Below are 22,869 nucleotides of genomic sequence, written 5' to 3' on the forward strand. Positions count from 1 at the left end.
GAGCACAGGCAGGTGCACTTGTCCCCATTGTGAAATAGGTGAATGGGTTGAAAGAGTCTTCAAAACAATTCACTGCAGCCGAATGCAGCCTCGCACAAAAACAGCAGCTGGTGCACTGGTGCAGACAGGTTCCTGGAACACTCAGTGGAGGAAGCATGTACTACAAGGGGCCCACCCTCCAGAAGATAATTCCATTTTGGGGGGGAACCCCATTATATTATAAAACAAAATATCTTTGTTTTGTAAAGGACATTTTTGTTAGTAGTCAGTTTGTTCATATTTATACCTTTTATACTTTAGAATATTATCAAGGGGCTTACATTTTGGCCTATTATGATACATTGTTAACTTGAAAATGCATAAAAATACCTCTTTGTTATTGTCTCATAGTGAAATGAGAAATGGATTTATTAGAAAAAATATACCCTATATTTTATGTATGATATGTTTTTACCATTAACAGATAATTAATATGAGCATATTAAATACACTGGTCTAGGCTCTGAGAATAAAGTAGCAAACTAAACAGACAAGCATTACTGCCCACCAAAGAACTGATATTCCGGTGGAGAAGATTATTAAGCCAACAAGGAAAACATGTAGTGTGTCAGAGGAAGTGAAGAGTCTGGAGAGGAAAAGCAAGAAAGGGGGCCGAAGTGCTAAGGCAGAGGGTGGGGGAATTGCCATCATAATCGGACCGGTCCCAGAAAGCCTCACAGGTGAGCAGAGACTGGCAAGGGAGACAAACATTCAGACTTGTTTTTTATTTTTTAATTTTATTTCATTATTTTATTTTAATTTATTTTCATTTTACTTTAATTTTATTTTTTGATTAGTGTCTTATCTGTTCTACTACACTGACAGCTCCAAAGGGCTGGACTCTGCTTTTATTTACTGCCCTATTTCGAGGTTTAAAACAATGACTAGAATATACGTGCTCAGAAATTTGTGTGATGGGTAAATAAACCTTATATAATAGAGTCTAGAGTACTAAGTTGTGGAAAAATGGCATTAAGAGGTATAAACCACAAAAAAGATTTATAGGAAGAGTTAATGCAAAAAGTAAGCTGAATAAATAAACTGAATATCACTTTACTTTGCCCATTTTCTTACAATGAAGTCGTTGTAAGGATTTTATGTGAATTAAAGGGAATCCAGTGTCCTGTATTCAACTATATTGTTTGATATAACAGAAATTAATGAGATGTTTCCAGAATAAATTTTTCTAAATTGTGTCATAGAGAACACTCAGTGTAATGAAAATGTGTGATATACCATTAAAATAAGTTTTATGTAATTAAAGATGTTTAGGAAATATTTAGTGCAAATTGTTGTTTGGAATGTTAACAAACTGTTTCTAAAATTTATATAGAGAGGCAAAAGACCCAGAAGTAGCTAGCACAATACTGAAGAACAAGTTGGAAGACTGACAGTACTGAGCCTCAAGACTTAACTGTAAAGTTACCATAATCAAGATGGAATGGACACGCAGATTAATAGAACAAAAGAGAGAGCCCAGAAATAGGCCCGCATAAATATAGTTACCCAATCTGGGGCAAAGGAGCTAAGGCGATACAATGGAGCAAAGACACTCTTTTCAACAAATGGTACTGGAACAACCGGACACTCACATGCAAACAGCAGCAGCAGCAGCAACAACAAAAACAACAAACTAAGCACAGATCTTACACCCTTCACTCAGAAAAAAGATCTTAACAACAAACAGAAAATGGGCATAGGTTCTGAATAGATATTTCTCCAAAGAAGATATGAAAGTGGCCTATAAACATATGTAAAGGTGTTCAACATTACTAACTCTGAAGGATGAAAACAAAAGCCACATTGAAATGTCATCTCACACCTATGAGTGTGGCTATAATAAAAAGGACAGGTAATAACAAGTGTCACCCACCAAAGGTATGAAAAATTGGAACCCAAATGTACTTCTGCTGGGAATGTAAACTGCTGCAACCTCTTTGGAAAACAATTTTGCAATTTTTCAAAATGTTAAACCTAGCCCTGGCTGAGTAGCTTAGTTGGTTAGAGCATCATCCAGATACACCAAGGTTGTGGGTTCCATCCTCATTCAGGGCACATACAAGAAGCGACCAGCAGGGGTGTCCCACCTCTGGCCCGCAGGTCGCTTGCAGCTCAGGATGTGTATGAATTCGGCCCAAAACACAATCGTAAATTTACTTAAAACGTTATGAGATTTTTTTCTGTGATTACATGTTGCAGTGTATTTAATGGGTGGCCCAAGACACTCTTCTTCTTCCCATGTGGCCCAGAGACGCCAAAAGGTTGGACACTCCTGAGAGGGAACAACAAAATGATGTTTCTCTCTCCCTCTCCCTCCAACATCAATTAAAAAATATTAAACGTGAAGTGACCGTGTGATCCAGTAATTCTCCTAGGCATACACAAATCTAGGAGAAACGAAACCACATGTCTACACAGCAACTGATACTCGTGTAGTCGTTGCAGCATTGTCCTTCCAAATGGAAACAACCCAACTGTCCCTCAACTGAGAAAGAAAAAGTGAAACGTGCTCTCTCCATGCAAGGAGTATTCTTAGGCAATAAGAAGGAATACAGTTACTGATACATACTACAACATGGATGAAGCTTGAAAACATTAAATGAAGGAAGCCGGTCACAAAAGATTCTATGATTCAATTTACATGAAATATCCTGAATAGGCAAATGTATAGAGACAGAAAGATTAGTAGTTGTTTAGGGTTGGGGGTTGAGGGGAATTGGGGACTGACTGTTAAAGGGTGTAACTTTTTTGAGGGGGGCTGTGAAAATGAGGGTGTTTTTTTAAACAACTTGGTAAATTTATTAAAAGCATTGTCTTGTACACTTTAAATGGGTGACTTGTATGATATGTGAGTTACATCTCAGTAAAGCTGTTCTTAAGAACATTAACGCTATGTTTCTGGATAGAATTTTCTAAAATGTTCTATAGGACACAGTGCAATGAGATAGTGTGGTATTCCTTTGAAACAAGTTTTTTGTAATTAACGGTGTTTAGGAAATGCCAGTGTTACCAGTGCCAGAGCGCGAGCTTGATGACGGCTGGTCCTGTGTCCATCTTTCACGTCATTGGGTCCTCACAGCCTAGGACAGTGTCTGCCACAGAACAAAATCTTGATAAATACTTGTTGAATAACTAGTGGAAGCAGAGAATATTAGTTTTCTTTACTGCAAAGCTTCTCAGAGACTTAAATGTGCATGTAACTCTCCAAGAGAATAGCATGTGCAGAATTTGTGTATTACTTCTCATTCATTGTAAGAGAAATGAAGTCAGATAGCTTAAGCCAAAGAAGAATCTTTTGAACTGTCGGTGGAAGTTTAGTAGTTGTTTTGGATTTAAGCATGGTTGAGTGTAAGACTCATGTGGTGTCACTTGTATACTCTACTGTCAATCTCTTTGTTGTGGTTTGTTGTTTACAGATTTTTTCCCACACCATTGGCCATTGATCATTTTTGTCTTATTTCATTCATGGTTATTCCAGCAGAAAAGAAAATCTTTCTCTCTCTGTAGCTTGTTACAGAAAATTTCCTGAAAGTAGCCTTGATTTTCTATCCTGGCTATGTGTGTGCATGTCCATAAATCATTCACCAGGGCTAGGAATGTGTCGATTTGTTTAGTCAGATTTAGCTCTCCTGTTGCCCTTGGATATAGGGGGTGGGTAGTTCTTCAGGCAAAAATAAGAATACTCTTACAGAGAAGGGAAGAGATAGATGTTGAATGCAAAATACAATCATGCATTAAATTAAAATCTGATCATATCTTTCTGTGCTTTGTAAATTAAAGTCAAATCATACTACTGCTGCATTTAATTTTTTTTGGATAACTTTTTTGAATCACAGTTTCTCAGACTTGGTACCTTCAGAAAACTGGGATTCCATGGTGTGGGGAAAGTGAACATTGCTCTGGAGAGAGCCCTCAGGGCTCTAAGGATAATGTTGAAGGCGGTAGAGGATCTGGGTAGTATTTCCGGCCTTTAGTATAATAAAGGGTCTGCATGCATGTGTGTGTATGTGTGTGTGTGTGTTTGGGTGTTTGGGCCTCTTTATGTGTCTCAAGTGGGACAAAAATAAGCAATTGTTAATGGTGATTGATCGCTGCTGAAGGGCCGTTTCCTCCTTCCATCCCTCCCTTCCTCTCTTTCTTTTTTCCTTTTGGGATACTGTGAGGATTAAGTAAATTAATTACATGTTAAGCCCTTAGAACAGTATCTACCACATAGTAAGTGCTTAGTAAATGTTAATTATGGCAATGATGATTAATCATCGAATACACTTGATACTTTTTGCATTTTAATGAGGTCACTGTTAAAGCTTTGATTTAAAAAAAATGTCAGTTTCCAATGTAGTTCCAGTGCTCTCTAAATGTCTCTCTCTCTTTGATCTCAAACAAGCAGGGAAACTTTCTGAAAGACCACATTGAGAGTAATGCATCAGAAGATAATGAACCTGTGTATCCAAAGTGTATATCCAGTCTTTCTCCTTACACACATTCTTCCCTCTGCCTAGAATCACCTTTTCCTCACATTCCCCCCCTGTGGCTCCTTGAAAGCCAACTCAAATACAAGCCTATTACAAAGTTAAACTCCTCTTTGTTTTGGACTCCACACTATCTCTGACATAAAAGGACTAGAGCTCAACACTTTTGTAATCATTTGTTTATTTTGGGGGTATTATTTCACCACTAATATTTATGTGCATGTACCCATGCACACTCACATATGTACATATGTATGCATTCTCAAACATATCATGATTTTGTGTATTACTTCTCATTCCATTGTAAGATGTATGATAATCTTACATATTACTTGATCGTAATAACATCACGATCAAGTGGCATATTTAATTGAATCCTATATATATATTTATGGAATATGAATGAAATAAAGGATACTTAGAAGGATAACAATCTTTCAACAAAATCATATTAAGCTTTCAAAAATCATAAAGCCTGGTGGAGTTACCTGTTCTTTGCATTATCCGTGTCACCGTATTCCTATATTCATGGAAATAATCAGGAGTGACTTCAGTTATCCAGAAATGGGTCACTTTATTCTATGTAGATATACAAAAAACTTTACAAAAAGTCCTTTCCCAAGGAGTACTATATAGATATGCCTTCTGCTTTCCAGAGTGTGGTCATTTTGAAGTGCACTGAGTAGAGTAGTTATAGAAAAAGAAAGTATCACGAAAACAGATGATAAAGCATACATATGCTTATATGTGATTATATTTAATTGGGGTGAATAATGTGATTGCAAAGATCAAGATTTTAGAAGTTACTGATAATACTCTACAAAAAAAACTTCATTTCTTTTTGAAATAGACTTGACACTTTTCATTCTATTCCCACTGCCGTTGCTGATTCAAATGTTTTTTTCCTCTTCTACCTGCTACCACAGTCTTTGCTACCCTGTTATCCCCAGTACTGCTTCTGTGTGCTCCAATTCATCTTTCGCACTGCAGCAAATAACAGTATAAAATAGAATTGAGGTTCAGCTATGATAGAGTAACTGGGATTTGCTTCTCACTGTAAACAGCTAAAAAATTGGACAAAATATATGAAAAAAGTTTTCAGACATTGGACATTAGCAGCATAGAATTGCAATTCCTGACAGAGGGAACACAAAGAGGGTGAGCATTAAGAGAGCCCTGCATTTCAACCTAGAGGCACTTTCCAGACGATGGTGAAATGAAGGGAATCAAAAGCAAACCATGAAGTTTATTGTTTCTCATTGAATTGAAGAGATAAAAGCTAAAGTTTGAGGAGGTTAAAGAAGCTGTAAATTGTAGGAAAGAATAACAGAGAGGAAGAAGCTAAAATATTGGGTTGGCCAAAAAGTCCATTTAGTTATTCCGTAAAATAAAAGACACATTTTTCATTTTCAGAAATGACTTTATTGATTTGGGTATTTTGAGTATGTCGGCTATCTTCTGCTATTGGCTTTTCTGGTGCTGCCAGGGGTGCTGCTAAACATCTTCCAATGCATTAGACAGCCCCACGGCAAAGAATTATCTAGTCAAAATGTCAATAGTACCAAGAAACTTCACAAACCACGTTTGACACATTTGATCAGTCACAGCACCTTCTCCATACGCTGCACAAATCTTTTTTTGCATTTCAGTTGCATTTCTACCTTTCTTGATATAATAAAGCATAATATGCCATAACCAGCCAGAACGAAGGATCATTGTTGAATGTCACGTACATTCAGTATGAGGGTCATAACTAAGTAGTAGGGCTAAATTAGAGTGAGGACTACTTTAAATTTGCCCTAATAAAGATAAACAACAAGACTTTAAGAGGATTAATTAAGCTTACCCTCAAGGAAATTAACTACTTATCATAAAAAAAAGTAATCTAACACTCGTCAAAAGAATACAACAGCACTCAACACTCAGTAATGTAAAATACAAAATATCCAGCATCCAATTAAAATATCAGACATGAGAGAGAGGACAGTGTGATCTCAAAACAAGAACATATGGTGCACATAGAATTAGCATATGAAGAATGTAAAGTGTCTGTTACACATCCCCTAATATGCTCACAGATTTAAAGGAAAACACAGACATAGTGAGAAGGAAGTTAAAGAGGTAACATGGACCACATGTGGGTTCTAGAGATGAGAAACTCATTATATAAAATGAAAAATTCACATGACCAAATTAAAAGAAATTTAGGCACTGCAAAAGATAAGATCAGTGACCTTGAAGCTATATAATACATAACAAGACCATTCAAACATGCATGAGGAAAAAAGATAGAAACAAAATATAACAACCTCAATGATACATGGGACGACATTAAACAGTATAACATTGGAAAGAAGGGATACAAAGAAATTTGAAAGTTAATGACGGAAAATTTTCCATCTTGATGAAAACAACAAACCCATAGATTTAAGAAGCTCTGTGAACCTGATGTTAATACGAACACAAACACACTAAGACATCATAATTGAAACTGCTAAAAACCAATGTCTTTTATTTTCTTACAAACAGCTGATTAACTCCATATAGGGAAGAAACAAATTCCGTATCTCAAACTGTACTAGCCAGTTAATAATAAAATGATAGAATGAAATACCTAAAAACTACGTGTTTAAGCCAAAATAAATCAAGTAGTGAGAAAATTAATAATGAAGAACAATAGGACAAATAGAAAATAATGTCAAGATGGTAGATTTGACTTTAAATGTATTAATAATTAATTAAAATATAAATGGTTTAAAAACGCCAACCAAAAGGCAGAGATAATCATACTAAATGAAAAAGTAAGATCTAACTATATGCTGTTTACAAAAAAACCTACTTTAATATAAGACCTATATAGATAAAATAAATGGATAGAAATCATGTACCTTATAAGTACTTATTTAAAAAAAGAAGCAAAGGTTATATTAATATCATACAAATTTCTATTCCTAGTTCACTGGGAACTTTTATCAAGAATCAGTGCTATGCTTGGCCCAAGGCTTTTTCTGTACCTAAATATGGCTAACTGATTTTTAGCAGAGGCCAAGGGAATTTACAGAGAAAGGTTAGATTTTTCAACAGATAATTCTAGAAAAACTATGCTATGCCAAAGTTAAACACTTTCCCTTATCTCATACCATATAGAAATTCAAAATGAATCATAAATATAAAAGTTAAATTTATAATATCTGTAAGAAAACAAGAAATTATACAAAGTTTCTATAAGAAAATATTGCAACCCTGGAATAGGCAAACTTGTTTTTGATTGGCCAAGAAATAATCACAGATTTTAAAGGAAAAACTCATAAATTTTACACGGTAAAAATTAAAAACTACTTTTTGAAAGATACCATTAGAAGATAAAAGGGACAACAAATTTGACAACCTAGAAGAGATGAACAAATTCCTACCATAGGGGTGTCCAACCTTTAGGCGTCTCTGGGCCACAGTAGAAGGAGAAGAGTTGTCTTGGGCCCCACATTAAATACACAAACACTAACGAAAACTGGTGAGCAAAAAAAAGTCTGCGCATAATTTTCATGATATCCACCACCACAGATAAGCAAAACAGTCCTCGCATAATAACCCTAATTATGCAGCAGTCCTTTTGATAATCTTTTAAAATCATTGAGCATGTCCCAAGTTTGTGATCATTAGTATAGAATATGTACAAATTTAAGTAATAAAACTCACTATAAAACTTAGTAATAAAACTAAGTAATGCTGTAAATAATGCTTAGGATTTTGTGCTGGGCCGCATTCTTAGCCATCCTGGGCCTCATGCTGCCTGCGGGCTGTGAGTGGGACACCCCTGTCCTGCAACACACAACCTACCAAGACCGAATTGTGAAGTAGTAGAAAATCTGAACAGACTGACTAGTAAGGAGTAATAAAAAACCTTCTAGCAAACAAAATTCCAACGTGCCCCTGTCTGTATTTTAAATATTTATTGTGTCTAATGTGATTTTTGTACCTTCAGTTATTTAAGTTCCACTTTTTATCTTCTACTTTTGTCTAATCTTCTCTTTTATCACTAAATCTAGTTTGACTTCTGTTTACAAACAATGATGTTAACTTTTTTAGAGTATAGAAAATGTGTTGTAATTCTCTGCTCTTTCCCCAATTTCATTTTATAGTAATATTCTTTATATTTATTTTTCATAATGCATTTAAATTATTGAATGGGAGAAGGCTTTTTTTTTTCTAATTGTATGTGAAAGGACACAGGTTAAGCGTGATCTAAATATTAGAATCAGGCGTGTGGCCTTAGACATGCTCTCACTCTCCTGTGACGCCTTCTCACCACGTTTCCCGGGGCTTAGACTTACTTAGCCTTTGACTCCCAACGGTTCAGGGCAGCTCATGGGGAAGCACCTGAAGACCCGAAGGATTCTGGTCTGAAAATCACATTTTTTCTCCATTCTTCTTCTCACTTCACTTCCAGCAGTCTCCTACAGATGTCTGGCATTTGATGATAAACTAGAAATGTCAGAAAGTCATATTTATATGTAATTGTCATTCACACTCTGAAACATTATATGAATACTGAGAAATACAGTTGAATATTCAAGTGTTTCTGAATATTTCAGAATTTGGAAACATGCAGACAAATATCTAGGTGGCTGATAAAACGTTTTCATCTGCTTATTGTATCAGCTAGAGTGTGTGATTTGATATTCTGTTACTTTTCTTAGGAAATACATTATAAGTATACCTTTACAAATATATTCTTTATGTCAGGAACAAAAATTCAATGCCTTTAAATTTTGGCTGTTTGATTAGTATTCTTGTTAGTATAGCTGAAGAAAACATAGGTATGAAAATTATTTTAAAGCTTTAAAAATTATACATCATTTTGTTTAAATCCGTCAGACTTCAGCTTATACAGTATTTGGGAGGGGTTGTTTTCTCTGCATTAAAGTGATACTCATCCCTTAGAACCAGGACAGGCAGTTCCCGTAGTGTCTGTTAGATTTGTTCAGCTACTAGTTTCTTAAAAATACATCCAGAAATGGATCGAACGGCAGTATTGTGATGGAAACCACTGAGCTTGTTTTCTGTTCGGTTCGTCTTTGCTAAGCACTGGAAAGCCACTCCTCACAGGTGTGGGCTCCGGGCAGCCGATCTCATCCTGATTCAGTGACGGAGAACGAAGCCTGGTCAGACTTGAGCTCCTCAGCTGTTCATTGTCAGGATTCTGGAATCAATCGAATACAAAAGACATTAAAAAAAGCTCAGCAGCAGTGACGCAGCTGTTTACTTTCCTGTACAAAGAAGATGTATAGAGAGACCAGAGGTGAGAAAAAGAGAGGAAATAACCCCTGGATTCTTACAATATTCTATTTGTTGGTTCTTTTCCATTCCTGTAGCCCTGAGAGAGTCTGGACGTCTTTGGGTCACTTAACAGTCAAATATTTCCTTATCATAGATGATTGCCTCATAAAAAATATCCCCCCCACTTTCCTTCGAACTCATTTTCTAGTTGCATCCTTTTCCTTTAAACCAGTAGAAGTTAGTTCTCTTATTTTCAACCAGAATCCTAATTAATACGGCAATCACACTTTGAGGAAATATAAAATGAAGTGATTTGTTACTTTTGTGAAGCAAAGGAATACACAGCAATAAAATGTATTATGAGGCAGTTTTAAAATTTGCATGTGAGTGTTTCTCTGATAAAAACAGATTTGGGTGAAGTAGAGAAGAGAAATATAACCTAATTATTTTCTTAGAAGCATAGATTTGCTCTGCTTATATAAATCAGTCCCAGCCATTCCAATAGTATACGTGATTAAAAATAAGTTTGTCACTTAAAGTAATATTCAGTCACGTGGCATGAGTCCATTTGCCCATGAGTAGCTTTTGCAGTGTGCTCTGCTCCCTTACCTACTCCCCAGCTCCTGTCCTCGAGCATCAAGTGTACGGAAGTGCTCGAAAAGACCGTGCATGGGGGCTCTAAACTACTCCTTCACGTTGAAGTGGAGGGAAGACTTAGTGCACTGTTTCTGTGGAGGTAAAGGCCATTGAGATTTTATGCTATTTCCTTGGGAGGTCCAGGAATCCATAAGACTTTTTCAGGCATATTCACATACATTAGCAAAAAAATGTGACATTCTCAGGGGAACCTCTTTAGTAAGACTAATTTTGTGTTGGTGCTGAACCTGTCCCTTTAAGATTTTCCTCTGAGAGGGACTGGACAGGAAGATTTTGGTATTTCCCATCGATTAAGCCATCATAGTTCTTTGATGAGTCCCACTATTGATCTGACAGCTGTCAGCTTTTGAAAGACTGATGAGTATATCTGCCATGTGCTCTCATTCTTCAGTCTTGCCCACTTCAGTGACTTCTGTGGTGAGCTTTTATTACATGGTCTGGTTGCCTACTTGTTCACTATGCAGAGAGTAAATAGAGACGTGGGCTCTTGAATTTATTTACATAAATCTTTGGTGGCATCTCATTAGTCACAAAACAACTCTACTTGGAATATGATCACAACACTGATCAGATTTCCCTCTCAACTTTTAATCAGCAATATCAAGCTCATACATTATGATGTTTTTCATCAGCTACACAAAACTTGAGACATTCCCTTGATCCTGCAGGCCTCTAATCACATAGCCAATTACCTTTACCTATCTTGTAATTTTATCATGTTTCCCTTCAATGTTTCCCTTAGACAAGAATGAATGTCTAAATTATATGTGAATTCTGTCACTTCAGGTTTATTCCCTTTTCCACCTGAATTGTATCTATTGAGATAGTGTTGAATTTTTATCTCTTCCCATTTTTCACAAAACAATGTCCATCTCAGGTTTTCTAGTTAAGGTTTTCCCTTCTAGGCCATCTCTATTTTCATTGCTTAGCTTCTTGTCTCAAGCAATGTAGCTGCTCATATTTTTTCTCATTTTACCCATATTGCTCTGTAACAAGTCTCAATATTCTACTGTTTTGTGAAGATACGTGTTCATTGACTGTCTTCGTGTTGGGTAAGTTCCATATATTTGAAAACAGCAACAACAACAACAACAACAACAACAGAACTGAAATGAACCCCCTTCCACTTTTTATTTAATCCTCACCTGAGAATATGTATATTGATTTAGAGAGAGATGAAGGGAAAAACAGACAGAAACATCGATGTGAGAGAGAAACATCGATTGGTTGTTTGTGGTACACACGCTGGTTGAGGATCTCACCTGCATCCTAGGTCTGTGCCCTGACTGAGCATCGAACCCACAACATTCTGGTGTATGGGATGACGCTCCAGCCAACTGAACCACCAGGCCAGGGCAAACCCTTTCAGCCTTTTAGGCTAACATTAATCTCCCATTTTATTCAGTGGTTATTTAATTGGTTAGATACGTACAGAAGTAAGTGTTACTACTTTAGTATTGGAACCAGAGACCATGCAGTGTTCTCAGCCTCCAGTACAGCGAGCGAGGGAGAGTGCTGCCTGAAATGAGGCTTGTTTCTGATTGTGCATATTACAGATGAAACCAGTTTACACATAAAGGCTCAACTGCTTTTTGTTAAATAAATGCATAAATGAACATATTTAGTAGAATGGTTGTAATTAGTATTTAAAGTAATTGATTAATTAGTCACTTAGCAAATATTCCAAACTGGTTTCTAAGAGCACTTCACAATTGTGTGGTATGTCAAGCTGTTTTCTGAAGCTGAATTTTTGGCTTTGAATATTTGGTTTCTTAGTCAGACATCTCTGAAATTAACTGAATTTGTTTTTCAGGTCTTCCTCTTAGTTTTTGGATGAACTGACCTTGTGATGTTGCGGCAATTGCCTTTGCATACTTTAACTATTCTGGATGATGGTGTCAGATTGCAGGCCCACTGTATACTTGTGCACTGGGTAACACCACGGACACCATGTATCCGTAACCTCTGTGAGTTCCCCTCACAGAGGGGAAGTATGTAGTGCACAACCAGCGTGGCTATGGGTATGAATCCTGGCCAGAGGATTAATCAGTGAATGATTTTAAACCATGAGTGCTAGTTACTAATATCACCTAATGACCACTGGATGCTTTAAATTAGTGAAAATCTGCTTGGTTTGGATTTTCTCTTTGCAATTTTAAATAACTTTGTTTTATTCTCGTACGATGAAATGGTTTTGATAGAAACAGACCGTCACATAGAAAATTCATGCACCTTGGTTCCCTGGGAAACCAGGCTAAGAATAGCTTTCTTCACACATCCTGGTTTCTCTAATGAGGGCCAGTTAATAATGTGAATGCCACAATGTGACCTATAAATCGCAAGAAATCATTATTTTCTAACACTTTTTATGCACTTTACAAATATTCGTACTAGAAGCATTTCAGATATTTGCATGAATTTGATGATTTCCAAGGTGTTGTGTACATATGTGTGTATGTGATTCTTTTCACTTATTGGATTAAAAATGAACATGCGTGAAGCATAATGTATAGGTTTTGAGCAACTACTTTTGATAAAAAATGTTTATAAAGATATGGATACTCAAGGTTATTTAGTTAAAACAAGCTTTTAAAATGCATATCACAAAACGTTTCTATCATGCTTATATTTAAGTGCTTGATTTTGTACTATCCTCAGTATTTTCACTTATTGTAAATTTAAAGTCCCATCTTTGAAAGCCTTTTGCTAAATTTACTTATTTTTTATAGATAAGTGGATGAGCACTGCTTGGATATTAAACATTTGCTCTTTATTTAGTAAAGAAAGTTTTGGAAGTACTTTCCAAATGTAGCACATGACCAGTTGCAGTTTTCTTCATAAATTTTTACACATGCATGATATTTACTAAAAGTTTATATATATAAAATAGATCTCTTTTATTGTTGTTATGCATTGCCTTAGTATACAAAAACATAAGTAACCTATGAACCCCAATGTTCATATCAGCACAATTTACAATAGCCAAATGCTGTAGGCAACCTAAGTGCCCACCAATAAATGAGTGGATAAAAAACTATGGTACATTTACACAATGGAATGCTACACAGCATAAAGAAAGGAGCTCCTATCCTTCATGACAGCATGGAAGGAACTGGAGAGCATCATGTTAAGTAAAATACGCCAGGCATTGAGGAACAAATACCATATGATCTCACCTATAAGTGGAACCTAATCAACAAAACAAACAAGTAAGCAAGTTTTAAACAAAAACCTTGAATTAAAGAACAAACTGGCCCTGGCTGGTGTGGCTTAGGGGATTGAGTGCTGGCCTGAAAACCAGAGGGTTGCTGGTTCGATTCCCAGTCAGGGCACATGCCTTTGTTGAGGGCTAGGTCCCCAGTAGGGGCACATGAGAGGCAACCACACATTGATGTTTCTCTCCCTCTCTTTCTCCCTCCCTTCCCCTTTGTCTAAAAATAAATAAAATCTTAAAAAAAATAAAGAACAAACTGACAGTAACCAGAGGGGAGGGGATTATGGGGGAAAATAGTGGAAGGGTTGTCAAGGAGCATGTATAAAGGATACATGCACAAAGCCAAAGGTGGTAGGTTCGAGGGTGGGAATGGGTGGGGCAGGGGGCCGTGGAGGGGTGAAGATGGAGACAACTGTACTTGAACAACAATAAAAAAAAGAAAATATATATTTGTTAAGTGTGTAACCATAACAGATATTTTTTGAGTGTTCTGTATGCATAGGCAGTAGAAAAGGGGGAATTTTTGCCCTGAGATGTACTGTTCAGGATTTTGATCACTTTGAAGAGTAAGCTAACTTAGTTCACCAATGAAGCAAGTAAGCATTCTCTTTCAGTAGAAAAATTATGTGGAAAACCTAAGGCATCTTCTAATGCAAACAACATGCAACATAGTAATGGAAGCATTTATGTCCGGCTACAACTAGGCTCTGAGTAATTATCTGTGTAAGTGCATGTGGACATGTCTGACCGAATGCATTATTCTAATTTTTTTTGCCCTAGGTTTTAATAATCATGGTCTGAGGTGGATTAAAATAACATAGGTAGGCAGATTGGGAAAGCCCCATGATGTTCAGCTGTGGGAAAGTAAGAACAAAGTATAAACTGTTCCTAGGCCATTTGTTTTTATGTACCATGGTATAAAATAATTTTGGCGAAGTTTCAATGTTATTGGAAAGAGGTAGAAAAGACTAATAGATGGTATAAAATATTACAAGTGAGGACTTCTGGTATCTAAAGACAATGATGGCTGCCTAGGTCCACATCTCCTAATATTTCTTCTCAAAACAGTAGAGAACACCAAGAATGGAAAAATAAAACTACACAAAACCATGTTCTCAGCATAACTTAAATACAAAGAATACCCAAGTTTCAACATAATTCGATAAAGTGGAAAGTGTGAGCCCAGGATTTTGTATCTAGTCAAAGTGTCTTACAAGAATTCGAGCTATAGAAAAACAATTTCAACATCTCAAAACTTAGAACATTTTGGACCCATGAGACCTTCTGGAGGAAATTAATGAGGATGAGATATTTACTCAACAGGTGGCAGCAAAAACAGCAGAAGTTCTGCTGGTGAGCATTTTAATATATACAAACAAATATCTATGATTAAAAAAAGGTGAGATTGAGGGTGGAAGACTAAGTAAAAATGTTTTATGTTTTAAAGTACTTGTGACAAAAATGAATCATGTATTAGGTCACACAGAAAGTTTCAGTTCTATAATGTAGAAATACTGCAACTGTTACTCTTGTATCATAATGTAATAAAATTAGAAATTATTAACAAAAACAAAATACAAAGAGGCTCACCCACTTGAAAATGTTAATTAAGGAATCAGTCAAAAGGGAAATTCAAGCTGAAATTACAGAATTTCTAAAACAATTATGAAAATACTATATATCAGATCAATTATTAAAGTAATGATTTGAGAAAAATACTTCTCATTAAATAATTTTATTAGTATAAATAAAAAAGTGAAAACAAATTAAGTGTCCAGCTCAAAAATTGAAGAGAGGAATAATAAGAAAGTGTAAGGAAGGAAATAATAAATATAAAAGCAGAGTTTTATGAGGTAGAGAACAGGAAAAAGTAGTAGACCTAATTAATTAATCAAAATTCTTTTTTAAATTAGGAGATATACATGTTACCTGAAAACTTGATAAAGAGAAACATAAATACATGAAAAAGAATAAGGGGAAAGTAAACATTGAAATGAAAGAAAGTTAAAAAAAATCATGTGGAAAAATTAACATGCAAGAGTAGGTAAGAAAACACTTTAAAAGCAAAGTTATGAGGGAATCTAGCCTTTCTAGACTTTCCAGTATACTATTAAGGTACAGAATTAAGCCAAGGGGGTACGGAGGGATAAATAGACAAACAGGCCAGTGAAAATGTAGTTAAAGGATGGATGCGGTGTCTACTGACTGGAGCAATAACTGAATAAAGGGTGCTGGGAAACGGGGTAGCCCTGGAAGACAATGGAGTTAGATCCATACTTCACACCACTCACAGGAAGAAACTCCAAATGAATCAGCTATCTACATGTAAAATATATGACCATTAAGTATTAGAGGAAAACATAGTATTTTTTTTACTGTGGTCCATGAGCCAAATTCAACCTGCTGCCTATTTTCTTTTGTAAATTTTTTAGAAAATTAATTTATTTTTAATTATAGTTGACATACATTATAATATTACTTATCAGGTGTACAATATGATTCAATATTTATCTACCTTAGAAAGTGAATATCAAAATGCCTAGTAACCACCTGTCACCACACATAGTTATTCTGATGTTATCGACTCTATTCCCTACATTGTACATTATATCCCCATGATGTGTATTAAAACTGGAAGTTTGTACTTCATAATCCCCTTCCCCTATCCCACCCCTCATCTCCTAGACATCAATCACTTTGTTATCTGTATCTACGAGTTTGTTTTCATTTTGTTTGTTTCTTTTGCTTTCTAGGTTCCACATATAAGTGAACTCACACAGAATTTGTCTTTCTCTGACTTATTTCACTCACATAATACTGTCTAGGTCCATTCACATTGTCGCAAGTAGTAAGATTTTATTCTTTTTTATTTGGATATATGTACCACATATTTATTCATTCATCTATCAATGGATACATAGGTTGCTTTCCTATCTTGGCTGTTTTAAACAATACTGCAATGAACACAGGGGTGCACATATCTTTTCAAATTATTTTTTTAAAATTTTCTTCAAATAAATATTGTGAAGTGGAATTGCTGGGTTGTGTGGAAGTTTTATTTTTAATTTTTTGAGGAATCTTCATATTGTTTTACACAGTGGCTTCATTAATTTACAATACCACCTACAAGCACAAAGGTTCATGTTCCTCCACATTCTCACCAACATTTGTTATTTCTTGTCTTTTTGATATAGCCATTCTGATGTAAGGGAAATGATATCTATTGTAGTATTGATTTGCATTTCCCTGATGATTAGTAATGTTGAGCATCTTTTTATGTGTCTGTTGACCATCTGCATATCTTCTTTGGAAAATGTTTATTAGGTCCTCTGCCCATTTTTCAATTGGAATTTTCGATGTTGAGTTGTGTGAGTTTTTAGTATATTTTGGATATTAACCCCTTTTAAGATATATCATTTGCAAATATCTTCTCCCATTCAATAAGAAGCCTTTTTATTGTGTTGATGGTTTATTTCACTGTGCCAAAGCTTTTTAGTTTGATGTAGTCCTATTTGTTTATTTTTGCTTTTGTTACCTTTGCCCTAAGAGACATATACAAAAAAAATTGAAAACTGATGTCAATGTTTTCTTTTAGGAGTTGTATAGGTTCAAGTCTTATATTTAAGCCTTTAATACATTTTGAGTTTTTTTGTATATGGTGTGAAAAATAGTCTAGCTCCATTTCTTTTGGCATGTGTCTGTCCAGTTTTCCCAATACCATTTATTGAAGAAATTTTCTTCTCCCCATTTTATGTTTTTGTATCCTTTGTCACAGATTAATAGACTATGTAAGCATGGATTTATTTCTGGCTCTCTGTTTTGTTCTGTTGATTTGTTTGTTCCATGTATCTATTTTGTGTGTTAGTACCATACTGTTTTGATTACTATAGCTTTCTATGTAATCATACAAGTGTTAGAAGAAAACATGAGTAAATTCCTTTTTAACTTTCATCTAGGGATAGACTTGCTAATGATATCTCAAAATCCAAAGGAAATAAAAGGAAATATTGAAAAATTCAACTAAAAATATAAAATATCTAAATGGCAAAACAGTGTGAAGATGTTAAAAAGAAAACTGACAAACTTGCTGAAATTATTTTCAACACAATCAAGAAAAAAGGTCAATATACTAATATATAAAGAATGCTTTAAAATTGAAGGACAGAAATCAAAATGCACTGCAGAAAGTAAGAAAGAGATATTACCAGACATTTTAGAAAATATATGTAAGTGAAAATGTCCCTCAAGCATATGAAAAGTGTTCAGGTATGTTAATAATTAGAGAAATTATATAAATTCTTGTCAGATTGGTAAAAAGTAAAGTGTATGATGACATATTCTGTTGGTGAGGTTGTGGGGAAGCAGATACTTTCATACATTGCTGATGAGAGTGTAAACTGGTACAACCCGTCTAGAGGGCAATTTACCAATACTTAAAGCTATGGACTAAAAGTATCTCTCTGCCCAAAATTCACATGCTGAAATGGTATTAAGGTGGGACCATTGGGAGGAGATTAAGCTATGAGGGAATAGAATTAGTGCTCTTACAAAAAGAGACTCCAGAGAGCATCCTTGCCCCATTTTCCAAGTGAGGACACAGCAACAAGATGGCAATCTATGAACCAGAAAGTGGGCCCTTACTAGACACTGAATCTGCTGTCATTTTGGTCTTGGACTTTCCAGCTTCCAGAACTGTCAGAAATAAATTTCTGTTATTTATAAGCCATCCAAGCTATGGTATTTTGTTTTAATAGCCCAGATGGACTAAGAGAGAATTTGGGACTGAGAAGTAGATACTGCTGTAACAAATACCTAAAAATGTGGAAGTGGCTTTGGAACTGGGTAATAGGGCAGATGAAGCTGGAAGTGTTTTGAGGTGCATGCTAGAAAAGGCCTACATTTCCATGGCTGTACCATTAAGGGCAATTCTGGCGACAGTTCAGAAAGAAAAGAGGAGAGCTGTAGAGATACCTAACATTCTACCTAAATAGAGTATTGGTAGAAAAATGGCCAATAGAGGCCATTCTGATGAGTCCACAGGCAGAGTTGAGGGACGTGTTATTAGAAACCAAGGAAGGCTCTTATTATAAAGTGTCAGAGAGCTTCACTGAATTATGTTGATGTCATAGTGTTTTGTTGAAGGTAGAACTTGTCACTGATGAAACTGAATATTTAGAAGAATTTTTATAAGAAGTGTTTATAAAGAAGAATATAAGAAATTTCTCAGCAATATATTGAAGGTACATCTAAGCAAGTACTGAAGCAACTCCTTCTGACTGTTCACAGTAAAATTCAAGAGGAGAGAACTCACTTGAAGATGGAACTGTTCACCAAAGGGAAGCAGAATCTAAAGATTTACAAAATCTTCAGCCTATCCATGTTGTAAAATATGAGAAATCCTGTTTGGGAGAGGACACAAAGGGTGTGTCCAGGCCACCTGAACAGGTGATGATAACTAAGAAAACAATAGATGTGCTTAACTTTTGATGCAGCAGTCCTATTTTTTGGAATTTGCCTTCAACAAAATGAAAATAAAATGCATATATTTATTTATTAGGAAAATTTGTAATTGCAAATTGTTGGAGACAATCTACCTGTGCATGTATGAGAAAAATTGGTTGACTAAAATATAATGTATTTACACAATGATGCTCTATTTTGTTGTCAAAAAGAATGAGATAGATCTTTATAAGCTGATATAGAGTAATTTCCAGGATGTATTGTTGAATGAAAACAGAACAGTGTCAAAGAGTATCCTATAGTATGGTACTATTTATGTAAAGAAGAAGGATAGCTCTGGCCAGGTGACTCAGTTGGTTGGAGCATCGTCTGGTAAACCAAAAAGTTGTGGGTTTGATTCCTGGCTAAGGCAGATACCTAGGTTGTGGGTTCAATTGTTGGTGGGGGTATGTATGAGAGGCAACTAATGTTTCTCTCTCACACTGATGTTTCTCTCTCTCTCTCTCTTTTCTTCCTCTCTCTCTCTAAAATCAATGGACACACCAGAAAGACAAACAATCCAGTTAAAAAATGTGCAAAGGACCTCAATAATCACTTCTCTAAGGAGGGCATACAGATGGCCCATAAACATATGAAAATATGCTCAACATCACTAGCCATCAGGAAGAATCAAAACCACAATGAGATATCACCTCACACCTGTCAGAATGGCTATCATTAATGAATCAATAAACAATAAGTGCTGGTGAGGATGCAGAGAAACGGGAACCCTAGTGCACTGTTGGGAATGCAGACTGGTGTAGCCACTGTGGAAAATAGTATGGAATTTCCTTAAAAAACTTAAAATGGAACTGCCTTTGACCCAGTTATTCCACTGCTGGAATTATGCCCTAAGAATTCCAAATCACCAATTCAAAAGGACTTATGCACACCTATGTTCAGAGTGGTGCTATTTATAATAGCCAAGTGCTGGAAACAGCCTAAGTGCCCATCAGGAAATGAGTGGATAAAAAAACTGTGGTACATTTATATAATGGAATACTACGCAGCAGAAAGAAAGAAGGAACTCCTACCTTTTGTGACAGCATGGATGGAACTGGAGAATATTATGTTAAGTGAAATAAGCCAGGTGGTGAAAGACAAATACCATATGATCTCACCTATAAGAGGATCCTAATGAACAAAACAAATAAACATACAAAATGGAACCAGAGGCATGGAAACTTGGAACAGATGAAAGTGACCAGAAGGGTGGGGGGAGGGGAATAGTGGTGGAAAGAATGGGAAGGGACTAAATAAAGAACATGTATGAATGAACCATGGATATGGACAACAGTGTGGGAATTGACTGTGAGAGCAAGGGGTGGGGTGGGTAGAGGAGGGCACAGGAGGAAAAATTGGGACAACTGTAATAGAGTAGCAACAAAAAGTGATTTAATAAAAAGTAAAATCAATGAACATATCCTTGGTGAGGATAAAAAACAAAAACAAACTAATCAGACAACTAGAACAGGAACAGATTCACAGAAATAGAGATCACATGGAGGGTTATCAGCAGTGAGGAGGAGGGAAGAGAATGGGGGAAAAGGTACAGGGAATAAGAGGCATAAATGGTAGGTACAAAATAGACAGGGGGAGGTTAAGAATAGTATAGAAAATGGAGAAGCCAAAGAACTTACATGTATGACCCATGGACATGAACTAAGGTGGGGAATGCTGGTAGGAGAGGGGGTACAGGCTGGAGGGGAATAAGGGGGAGGGAAAAAAATGGGACAACTGTAATAACATAATCAATAAAATATATTTAAAAATATATACCTGGTCAGTTATGCAAAATGAAATACAAAGAGCAACCAGAAACTAATGTGTTGTTGACAGAGGGTAGGTGGAAGGAGTGTGGGAAGAACGGGCAAATGGGAATGAGGCAGAAGACAGGAGGGATGAGTGGCGCTTTTCTGAATATACTTTTTTACAGAAAAATAGTTCTGATGCTTTGAGCCGTGGTGATTCTTCACATGACCCAACATATAAATAATTAAAATTAACCAGAATTTTAACTGGTGAGAAACTGAAAAGGAAGAATAAGTTAAATTTAATTGAAGTATTAAAATATATAGCATAGCCATACTGAAGACTGGGAAGAAATTAATCTAAGTTTTCTTTTTAAAACAGCATTTTGATAATAGTACTTGAGGCTAAGGATAAAAAGAATTTTGCACAAATACTATATTTTATTATACTCACAGAATTTTACCAATATATCATTATATATATATAATGTGTATATTTATATATATTTATATATGAATACATACATATACACACACAAAAATCACAAAATATATATTATACAAACATTAAACTTGTTTCCCACGGGGCTAGCGGTATTACTTCTGAAACTACTTTATATGTATTCAAGACTGAGACAATAAGTGTGCATATTTTGAATAACTGGAGCTGTATTTCTCACTCAAAGGAAAGACTTCATAAATAAGGAAACGGGATAAGTGAGAATGAACTCCCCTACTGCCTGCCTGCCTGCCCCTCCCTAATTCTCTCTGTCTCTTTCTCCTTTCTCTCTCTCTCTTCTGTATGTATTATATACACATGCATACACAGAGTGAGAAATATATGTATATATGTACACATGTATACATGCATATACCATATTTTTTGGACTATAAGATGTACTCCCCCCCCAATTTGGGAAGAAAATAGTGCTTCTTATAGTCCAAATGTAGCTTACATTTACATTGGTGAAATATTATGTTATTTATATTATTAAATATTTTACCACATTTTTTTGCTTCAAAAATTTTTCCCCTATTCTTCTCCTCTAAAACCTAGGTGCATCTTATGGTCCAAAAAATATGGTATATGTGTAAGTGACTGGGTTTCTGTGTGTATAGATATACACACGTGCATTCGCACATGTATGATGCACTTGTTTGTGTGTGTATGTGTGTGTGTGTATACTTACGTATGCACATATGGGTGGGTAATACATCTATCTATCCACTTAAATACCCTAGCTCTGTCAAATGAATGGACTGGGAAGCAATAGTTCAGTACCATTGACAACTCAGTACCATTGAGACAAATCCGAGCCTGAGTTAGTGCAAGCACACAAGTGATCCTGGAATATTTTCTTGTGCTGGAAAATAATGAAGTGCTCAGAAAATGATAGGGACTTAAAGAAAGGACGTAGAAGTCTACATAAAAGGACCTCCAAAGGCCATCTCTGGGACACTTTGAGAAGCATACATAAATATAGTAATATATTATAGACCATAGAATACAATAAATATCTGTGAGCCCATATAAATGTAAATGTATAATTGAATAAATAAATGAGAGAGAAAGGGCTGACTTTTCTTACAGTAGAATTCTAATTAGTTAAATGTAGAAGGAACAATTAGCAATAGAAAATCACTCTGGGAAACACCACAATAATACATTTTGCAGGCAAGAATCATAGATGGATGCTAAAATTAATGGGGAAACTTATGAAGAAAAACATGTATATAACCTCAAAGTAAATATATGTATTATACTTATTAAATACATAGTTATATGTATTAATATAACATAGTTATTATTTATTAATTAAAACCGGAAAAGGGTGTTTTTATAGTGCCAAACTTTGGCAGATACTACCTTATTGCAGTAATGAAGTTAGCATGACCAGTTATAGGTCATATCCAGCTCCTGTATATCTGATATGATGTGCTATAAAGGAGCACAACATCA

This window comes from Desmodus rotundus, chromosome 4 (genome assembly GCF_022682495.2).
Source record: "Desmodus rotundus isolate HL8 chromosome 4, HLdesRot8A.1, whole genome shotgun sequence".
Lineage (NCBI taxonomy): Eukaryota > Metazoa > Chordata > Mammalia > Chiroptera > Phyllostomidae > Desmodus > Desmodus rotundus.